This window comes from Meles meles, chromosome 3, assembly GCF_922984935.1.
Source record: "Meles meles chromosome 3, mMelMel3.1 paternal haplotype, whole genome shotgun sequence".
In the NCBI taxonomy this organism is placed as follows: Eukaryota; Metazoa; Chordata; class Mammalia; order Carnivora; family Mustelidae; genus Meles; species Meles meles.
This window is the reverse complement of record NC_060068.1, coordinates 136,596,085-136,606,315: the sequence shown is the minus strand read 5'-3', so window position 1 is coordinate 136,606,315 and position 10,231 is coordinate 136,596,085. Positions and strand designations below refer to the sequence as shown.

Sequence of the window (10,231 nt, the reverse complement as noted above, 5' to 3'; positions counted from 1 at the left end):
TTATGGCTCTGACACCGCTTTGAACTTTGGAATCATCGTCTATTCATAGGCTAACAACTGTCTAAATTGTTAACCCCCTACCTTTGAAATGAATATCCTCACACTTCCTCTAACTAGGAATGCATATTTTCAGAAAGCCAAGAATCAGCATAGATGAAAAGGCCAGTTTTCCTTACAGATTCAAACTTTGGCAAATTTTCCTCTTTAATGATTTTGCTTTGCTTAAGTTCAAATATTTTACTCTTTGGTCCACTTAGAAGCTTGATGAGTTAGTTAATTAGACCCACATATATTATTATAGACTCTGAGAGATTTAATTAGAATGTGCTAATGTGTAAAATCAAATGTGCGCCAATGGTTTCTTAATTTTTCCCAAGTTTAGATGGAATGAATTACTGGTACTTACCATAACTTTGGGGGTGTTGTAGAAATTCTGCATAAAGTAGCAATTAGATTCTCTTTTTATTACATACCATATTAATCTTCAGGTTAAGATTTAACAGTTGGAAATTTAATACAGTAATTATTTTGCGGCTCTTGACAAACTAAATATTTACAGAATTATAATTTAGTGTGAGAATATACCCGGTAGCTGTTAGCATGTCAAAACATGTTAGGCGGCTCTTGCAACCTGTCTGTTAGTGTTAAAACCCAGTTAATGTGTAAATTAACTTTAAATATATTTTTGTTGAATATAGAATCAAATATGGAACTGAAAGAATTTTTCAGACTGTTGATGTCTAATGAATCTAGGTGATTTAGTATCTAGTCAACTGTACCTCTAATCTATAATAATAATTGCTTTGATTGTTAAGTTATTACTATTACCATGTAGGGATTTGCCACGTATTGTGCTAAGTGCGGTACAGACAGCATCTCATTTAATATTTGGCACAAAGTTGGGATGGAGGTACAAATTTAATGCCTATTTTATAGTTGAGAAAACTGAGGCTCTGTGAGTTAATTTAATTATGCAAGTAGCTTGCAGCTCTCGGGCAGATGGTCCGAAAAAAAGCCTGGACTTGAACCCAGAATTGCCTGACACCAAAGCTCATATTCTTAGCTATTACTCATTACTGCCCGTTCCAAAAAATGCTGTTCATGATATATATTGCCGTGTCTAGTTTTATGTTTGTAACTCATTCACATAGTTTCATTTTGCTTTGTTTCATTTCTTTGCCAAACAGAATCATGATTATCCCGCATATCTTATGAGGAAGACATTAAGGGGAGCCTGGGTGGCTCAGTGGCTTAAAGCATCTGCCTTCGGCTCAGGTCATAATCTCAGGATCCGGGGATCCAGCCCCACATCGGCCTTTCTGCTCAGTGGGGAGCCTGCATCCTCCTCTCTTTCTCTCTCTCTCTCTCTGCCTGCCTCTCTGCCTACTTGTGATCTCTGTCTGTCAAATAAATAAATAAAATCTTCAAAAAAAAAATCCCTTTTAGAAAGACGGTAAAAGTGTAATGAGCTAAAAATACCCATCTTTATGCATCTTTACCATGGTGGCTTTTGTTTTTTTTTTCTTTTAAGAGGTTTAGGGATGAAGGAGAGGGAAGGAAATTAATTTATTTGGGGCATCTATTGTATTCCAGACATTGGACTAGATACTTTCCATAGTAATGCCTATAATGGCTTACAAGCTTTGATCTCTTATCCAAACCCTTCATGTGTTTCAAAATGTAGACTTTGTTGTTACGGTTGTTGTGTAGAAAGGTAAGACAGTATCCTAGTGGGATCTTGGGCAACACTCTGTCATCCCAACATGTACTTTTTTGATGTCCACAAAACACAGGAAACATGTAAATGGAATAAATGAAGACTATCCTTGGTGCCATTGTTGGTTCAAGTCACATTTTACAGTGAGACAAGTTCATGTCCGGTCAGGTTGGCCACCAAATATGTTCTGAAAACTTTTCTTTTTAGAGCTTTTGATTTCAGAATTGTGGACGATGGGATGTGGGTTTGTATTCTCCGCACATAGTTCAGGAAACTGTGGATGAGACAGCTTCAGTGACTTATGCTTCAGCCATGTAGCTCATCAACAGTGGAGGAAGAATTGGAACCTAGATTTTGTTCAAGTGAGAATCTCCATTTTATTTTTTATTTATTTATTTATTTTAAAGACTTTATTTATTTGACAGAGATCACAAGTAGGCAGAGAGGCAGGCAGAGAGAGAGAGGAAGGGAAGCAGGCTCCCCGCTGAGTGGAGAGCCCGATGCAGGGCTCAATCCCAGGACTCTGAGATCATGACCTAAGCCGAAGGCAGAGGCTTTAACCCACTGAGCCACCCAGGTGCCCCGAGAATCTCCATTTTATTGCCATGGTCTCTTTTTGGAAATGTCCTTCAGGATGCAGAAGGGAGAATTAATAGTTTCCTCCAATGCCATGCCCTGTGGCCCTGAGATGCTAAGCCAGTCCAGCCCTCAGTCTGGGTTTTCCAGGGGATTCGGTGATATGAGCACAAGATCAGTATTGTGGAAGGTCTTGCTCATCTCCGCCGATTCTGCTGATGACCTGACCTATGTGTGCCGCACCACACTCTGTGCTTTTCTTGCCGACATGCCAGCCCTGGAAGAACACAGAGATATATGGGCAGGAACAGACTCTTTCAATTATGGCATAGACTTTAAATTAGATTAGACATTTTGTTAATAATTTCTGGAGCTAACTACTAATGGCTCTGATCTCTCTTGGGTGATAGTGTCCCGTGTCTCATCACCTTGTCCCGCCTTTCTCTTTCTCAGAGAGTCCTTGGAGGTAGGAGTTGAGGAGTTGTGGCCTCTTTCAGTACTCAAATTTTAAGACGCTTACAGATCACCTGGGATCCTGTGAAAATGCATTAAACAGAACAGTAGGTGTGGGACATGCCCGAGATGTTGCATTTCTCATAAGCCCCCAGGTGATGCTACAGGTCCATGGACCATGCATTGAGTGGCAGTGACTTAGCTTGACTGAATGCAAGTTAGGTAAGTAGAGGTTCTCTGTCCCCTTGGTCTCCAAGGCAGAATTCCTTATTTACTAGTTTGCCGTGATGCGCATGGTATTATAGTCACTTACCAGGGCTTGGCGTTAGAGTCTTTGGTTAGTGTAATTTGTATCCTGGTCTCCCTTGCCTTGGTAAAGATTTCGTGACACTTTATGGCTGGATGGGCCCATGCTGGCTCTTATTTGCTAAAGATACCAGGTCTCCATGCTGCCTCCTATCAACTCACTGTTGCCTTAAAGAGCAGGCATTTTGCCCTCTCACTTACTCTCAACGTAGAGTTCACGCCACTGGAGAACTGAAGGTGCTTGAGTTGGCAAACTAAACTTTACTTCTGAGCACAGTGAGCCACAAGTTTAATTTGATGTAACTACATTTCAGGATTTTAGAGGGAAATCACAAAGGACCTCTTTTTTTAAATTTCTTTTCAGTGTAACAGTATTCATTGTTTTTGCACCACACCCAGTGCTCCACGCAATACTTGCCCTCCCTAATACCCACCACCTTGTTCCCCCAACCTCCCACCCCCCGCCACTTCAAGACCCTCAGGTTTTTTTTCAGAGTCCGTAGTCCCTCATGGTTCACCTCGCCTTCCAATTTCCCTCAACTCCCTTCTCCTCTCCATCTCCCCGTGTCCTCCATGTTCTTTGTTATGCTCCACAAATAAGTGAAACCATATGATACTTGACTTTCTCTGCTTGACTTATTTCACTCAGCATAATCTCTTCCAGTCCCGTCCATGTTGCTACAAAAGTTGGGTATTCATCCTTTCTGATGGAGGCATAATACTCCATCATGTATATGGACCACATCTTCCTTATCCATTCATCCGTTGAAGGGCATCTTGGTTCTTTCCACAGTTTGGCGACCATGGCCATTGCTGCTATAAACATTGGGGTACAGATGGCCCTTCTTTTCACTACATCTGTATCTTTGGGGTAAATACCCAGTAGTGCAATTGCAGGGTCATAGGGAAGCTCTATTTTTAATTTCTTGAGGAATCTCCACACTGATCTCCAAAGTGGCTGCACTAACTTGCATTCCCACCAACAGTGTAAGAGGGTTCCCCTTTCTCCACATCCTCTCCAACACACGTTGTTTCCTGTCTTGCTAATTTTGGCCATTCTAACTGGTGTAAGGGGGTATCTCAATGTTGTTTTAATTTGAATCTCCCTGATGGCTAGTGATGATGAATATTTTTTCATGTGTCTGATAGCCATTTGTATGTCTTCACTGGAGAAGTATCTTTTCATATCTTCTCCCCATTTTTTGATATGATTATCTGTTTTGTGTGTGTTCAGTTTGAGGAGTTCTTTATAGATCCTGGATATCAACCTTTTGTCTGTACTGTCATTTGCAAATATCTTCTCCCATTCTGTGGGTTGCCTCTACAAAGGACCTTTTTCAAGTGTATCATATTAGGTAGAGTGCCAGAGCCCCCTGTCCCCACCACCCTGCACAGATCTCAACTTATCTAAAATACCTCCACACTTCAAGGTGCAGAATTGAACAGTTACAGCAGAGGCTGTGTCCCATAAACCAGAATGTCCACTACCTGGACTGAAGAAACAGTGCCTACCCTGGTCCTTACCATGAGGGGCATGCATAGACTGAGTTCTCTAGATGCAGTGTCTGATACACTAAATCAGAACTTATCTCCATAATTTGATTTTTATATGTAAAATTTGAATAATACTTAGATCCTTCTCTGTATTTTTTTTTTCCTGTAAATCTGGATTTCTCACCAGGTAGTTGCTTTGGACTGACTAGTACAAAGGTCATATACATAGGAAGGCAGAAGACAAAATCTTATTAGTAACTTTCAAAATATTGCCCCCATTTATAATAATCTCTAGCTCTACCCCTGGATAGGTTCCATTTAAATTATAGATACAAAAACATATCCTTCTCAAATATATTTAACCTCACAAGGAAGTGGAGTTTACTTATTTAGTGTTTACTGAAATATTAGGAACTTGGAGGAGAGAGATGTTGCTGTCAACTGTGTATGTTATAAAAACCATATCTATTTCATACTTTTATTTACACATTTGTGTCTGATTTCTCTTTGCTCCTTTTACCATGGTTCTCCAGGTGTTATATACTCTTTTGGCAGATAATGATTTTTAAAGTAAGTAACTTACTTTAAGATAATTATACTATTATCTATAATGAAAGTTTTAGTCTTCAAGTTGACAACAGACGTGAGCATTTTCTTTTTCTGTTTCTTTTTTCTTTTCCTCATGATTGGAGTGGGTTTTATTTCTGCTGCCCAGACACCAGAAGGTTTAGTCTCCCAAGGGAGTGCTCAGTGGTCAGGTGACTCCCGCGCTGAAGAGGGCTGAGGCATGCTAAACTTGGACAGGTCCAGGCTGAGGTCTAAGAAGGTGTACAGGGTGTAGTCATGGTGCTGGAAGTTCCTGTATATGGTGTTGTCGAGAGGCTTGGTGGGGGCCGGCAGCTTGAGAGGGCTTCTGTGTGTCGTCCTGCTGTTCCTGGCGAGGCACCGAGTCTTCAGCCATCTTGTCCTTTCCCTCAAGCTCCAGGCCCGTGGTCGTCTCCTCAAAAACTCCTTCTTTGGAATAGAAACTGATTTCAGATGTTGTACTGGTACCTGATCTTCCAAAATGTCCTCTTTAGCCTTCGGGATTCCTTCCTTTACCTTCTTCCTCGAATAAGGAAACGCTGCCTCCCCACCACTTTCCAAATGTCTCTCTCTGGTCTCAGGAGTTGCTTGCAGCTGTCCTGCTGCTCTGGTTCTTTCTGACAGTTGCCCAGGTGCTGGGCTGCCATCCAGCTATGTAGACAATCCTGACTTTGTATGATCAGGTAAGATTTTTTTTTTAACTTCAGGTGGCTTTTGGCTTTATCTTTTTCACTTGATCTGAGTATTTTCTCTATTTTTTTTCCTTCGCATTTTGCTTCATAAATTCTTCGTCTGCTTGTAACATGGGTGTTATGGTTTTTGGTTTAGTGTCTTTTCTGTCCTCTCTTCGCTTCATGGTGGGCCCTTTCCTCTTTGCTGACAGGGCCTCTTTGGAGGGGTGAGGTCTGGCTGTTCCTGCTGTGACCAGGTCTTCTCTTTTGCTGATGCTGCAAATTGGGGAGCTCATTTTCAAGGGAATGGGAGGCCTGCAGTTTTGGAAGCCCTCCTCTGCCCCTGCTCATCATCCAAGGATCGACCTTGAAGCTGTCACCCTCCTGGTCAGACTCTGAATCGGAGGAGCTGGACAAAGAGGACAATGAATCTTCTCTCCGTCCCCTGTTCTCCTGAAAAGTTTGAATCTGAACCTTTTTTTTTTTAATAGAGGCAGAACTTTTTGAGGAAATTCTATCAAAGTCTTTCTTGACAAAAATTCTGGAAGCCCTTTGTCTGTGAATAGCATGCTATCATTGGGACTGGGGCTAGGGCTTGCTACCGTCTTGCCATGATATATAACTGATGGGTAAGAACTGGCTGAAGACTGATTTTTAGACAGTTCAGCTACTGTTGGGGTGGCTAGTAGTTTGCCTCTCTCTTTTTGGTTCCACTACATTTTTTGGTGGATTTTCCTTCTTGGAATTCGGTGGCAGTCCCTTTTCTTTCTTCCCTGATTCTTCAGAGCCCCAGACTGTCCTTACTGCAGCAGAAGCAAGGGTACCATGTTGGTCACATGGGGGGAGGGCCGGGCAAGGGCGGGGCAGGCCAGAGTGATCATGAGTATTTTCCATATCATTTAGTATATAAGAAAGTTGATTTTTAAGAGCTTCATAGTATTTCCACATATAGATGGCCATGCAGTGCTTTTCCATTGCCCAATCGCTGGATGTTCCTGTTTTTCACATGTTGCTGTCTTCCTTCATGTTTGATTTAAAATCAGAGTGAGATTAAAATATTTTAAGGCTATTAACATATATGAAATTTTATTCAAGATACTTTGTGTCTACTAATTCTTGAGTGTGTTTAGAAATGAGACACTATCTGTCTGTCTTTTAAATTTTTGCCAATTTAGGGCACCTTGGGTGGCTCAGTCAGTTAGGTGTCTGCCTTGGCTCAGGTCATGATCCTAGGGTCTTAGGACTGAGCCCTGCATTGGGCTTCTTGTTCAATGGAGAGCTTGCTTCTCCCTCTCCTTCTGTTTTAAATAAAATCTTAAAATTAAAAAAAAATTTTTTTCAATCTAATGATGAGGAATTATATCACTATTGGCTGAACTTTGGTCAGCCATACTGATAGGTTTTTTGCAGTTTTTTATTTGCCCTTTAAATTTTTATATATGGTATTTCTTTTACAGACAACAATCTCTTAGTTCTGTATCAGATGAATATTTTCCTTAATAGTTTTATCATCTGTCTTTATTCTTTAAAAGACATTGCTCATTCTTAAGTTGGATAGTTGTTCTTTAGTGTTTTTCTTCCATTTTATGTGTGTGTGTGTGTTGTCATTTGTTTCTGCTTGCTTGTTTGCACCTGACATATGTTTTGGTTATTTTATGAGATAAAGATCTGCTTTGATTTTTTTTTTCCTCAAATTGTTTTTCTGAATGCTGGAACAGTTTTAGAAAATTGTTTAGAAAATTGTTCCAACATTACTTATCGGAAGTATGAATCCTTTGCCAAGAGATAGAAATTCCAACTTCAACATATGTATTTATATAGCATCATTTTGGGGGCCTTTAGGTCCCTTTCTTTGATCTGTTCCTCAATCCTTGGAGTCGTACAAGACTAATATTTTACAAGACTAATATTTTAGAACCTTGGAATGAGATTCAATACGGGTAGAGCATAACTCTCCTTGTTAATCTATTCTTTCAAAACTTCTCTAGCTTGTCTTACTCTTTATTTCTTTCAGTGAAATATATAATCTTTTTTTTTCTTTTATTTGAAATCATTTTAAATCTCTAGGAAGTTATAAGAATCGGACAAAGAAGTGTATGCCCTTTACCCAGATTCAGTTTTCTTTAGCACTTCCCCATTTGCTTTATTACCCATTTGCATGTGTTATTATTTCTTCTTTATTTGAGAAAATGATGTGATTTTTAAAAATTATTTATATTTTTTACTTAAGGTAGATTGTATATGTCACACCCCTTAATATTTCAGTGTTTACTTTCTAAGAATAAGGATATTCTCTTTTATGATCATAGCATAAAAATTTATCAACTTCAGGAAATTTCATACACTACCTTTTTATCAAATCTACACTCCTTCTTTCAGATTTGTCCCAATTTGTCCAGTATTGTCCCAATAATATCGTTTATAGCATTTTTTTCCTGAAGTAGAGAATGTAGTCTGGATTGTTGGATTTGTCCTGTCTGCTTAGTCCCTTTTAGTCTTTCTTCGGCTTTCATGAGACTGACATTCTTTGATGAACACGGGCAGTTATTTTCTATAGTGTTCCGTATTTGGGGTTTGAAGATGGTCCCTCATGAGAAAGATTCACGTTACACATTTCTAGTGAGAATACTATGGATGTGATGTGTTCTTTCCAGCATATCACATTGGGGTCACATGATGGGCACCTGCCTTTCGTGGCTAATAATTATTGTGGCACCAGGCAGAATATCGTCCATTTCTCCGCTACATATTCAGCGCTTTTCCCCTTGCACGTAGGAAACATTCTTCAAAGGGACACTCTGAGACCTTTATCTTTGATGATTCTGGTCTGAACCAAGCTTCATGTAGTTGCAAACAGTGATTTCCTGAACCCCATCCCCCCCATATTTATTCGCTGGTACTGGAGCAGAAGGATGAGCCCTGACTTTTATTTGTTAATGTGCCTATTTGTTTTCAATGTGGACCCATGGATTCTTATTTAATAAGAATAATTGGTAGGTTAAAGTACCTCAGTGATCTTAATCATTTTGATGCTAAATTTGTCCCAGACTCAACCAGCTGGAACTGGTTGAAGGTGATTCTTGTGTTCTTTTTGTTATAGTCTGTCATTCTTTGAGCACTGTGGTTTCTTAATGAGGTGGAAATGTATATGGTGATCATGAAAAAGCTTCATGATATATTGCTAGGCAAAAGAAAGCAAGGTACAAAAAATACATATATAGTATTCTACCATTATGAAGAAAATGGGAAAATAATAGACATATTGACTTATTTCTTGACAAGGAAATTCTGTAAAGATAGACCTCAGGAGTATGGAAAGTGCTTACCCACAGTTGACAAATAACCAGTGAGGACAAAGGTGGTGGTGAGATTTTTATACCAATGTCTTTTTTACAAAATTATTTTGAACCATGTGAATGTCTTAACCTTTGGAAAAAAAAATAAATTATAATGGTTAAAGCATTTCTCTTCTCTTCTGTAATAATTATTCAATCAAATACTTTATGATAGGGGCACCTGGGTGGCTCAGTGGGTTAAAGCCTCTGCCTTTCACTCAGGTCATGATCCTAAGGTCCTGGGATCGAGCCCCGCATCGGGCTCTCTGCTTGGCAGGGAGCCTGCTTCCTCCTCTCTTTCTCTCTGTCTGCCTCTCTCGCTACTTGTGATCTCTCTCTGTCAAATAAATAAATAAAATCTTTAAAAAAAATACTTTATGATAAAGTTTCGTACTATAGGCTGACCCCAGAAATTGGAAAAAAATATAAGATAGACCTTATTAAAAGTACTTGGGAATATGTGTAAGTTACGGGGTTAAAGGATATAGCTTAAAGAATACACTCAGTGGTATTATAATAATATTGTGTGGTGTTAGTTGGTAACTACACTTGTGAGAAAAATATGTATGGGTAATATTCACAGCAACATAAGTAGTTAATGATGTTGGTACTCTAGAAAGAGATACATAATTTTACCTAGTTAACTGTTATTTCCCCCAAATAAGTTTGTGACAGCAAAGTGGATTAAGTTGTATTTCTTTCTTTCCATGAATTTTTTTTGAAATCAGAATATATATTTTTCTACATTCTGGTACCAGATGTTCCAGCTCTGCAGTCAGATATCTCTTCAAAGAGTTCTGTTTGGGGAACGATATTTAACAAGCAAAATCTGACTTCTGGGTGGCTCATAGGTACGAGGGCATGATTGCTTTCAAGCCCATTCAAAACCAGTTCAGTTCCAGAAGTTTCTTACTTCAACAAATCACTGATGTCGTCTAGTACAAGAAACTGATTTTTGAAGCAAAACAGGGTCCTTAGAACACTTATATATTTCACATATTTTAATCTCCCTTCTTTCACAGTGAGAACCCTGATCCCATCATAAATACATTCACTAAGCTGCTCGGTTCTACAGCCCTTGTGGTTTCGGAACT

The 10,231-nt window shown here is 39.3% G+C and overlaps 1 pseudogene; it reads right to left on the bottom strand.

Moving 5' to 3' along the window:
* Positions 1 to 5,293: 5,293 nt before the first annotated feature.
* Positions 5,294 to 6,777, bottom strand: LOC123939279 (annotated as a pseudogene).
* Positions 6,778 to 10,231: the final 3,454 nt, after the last annotated feature.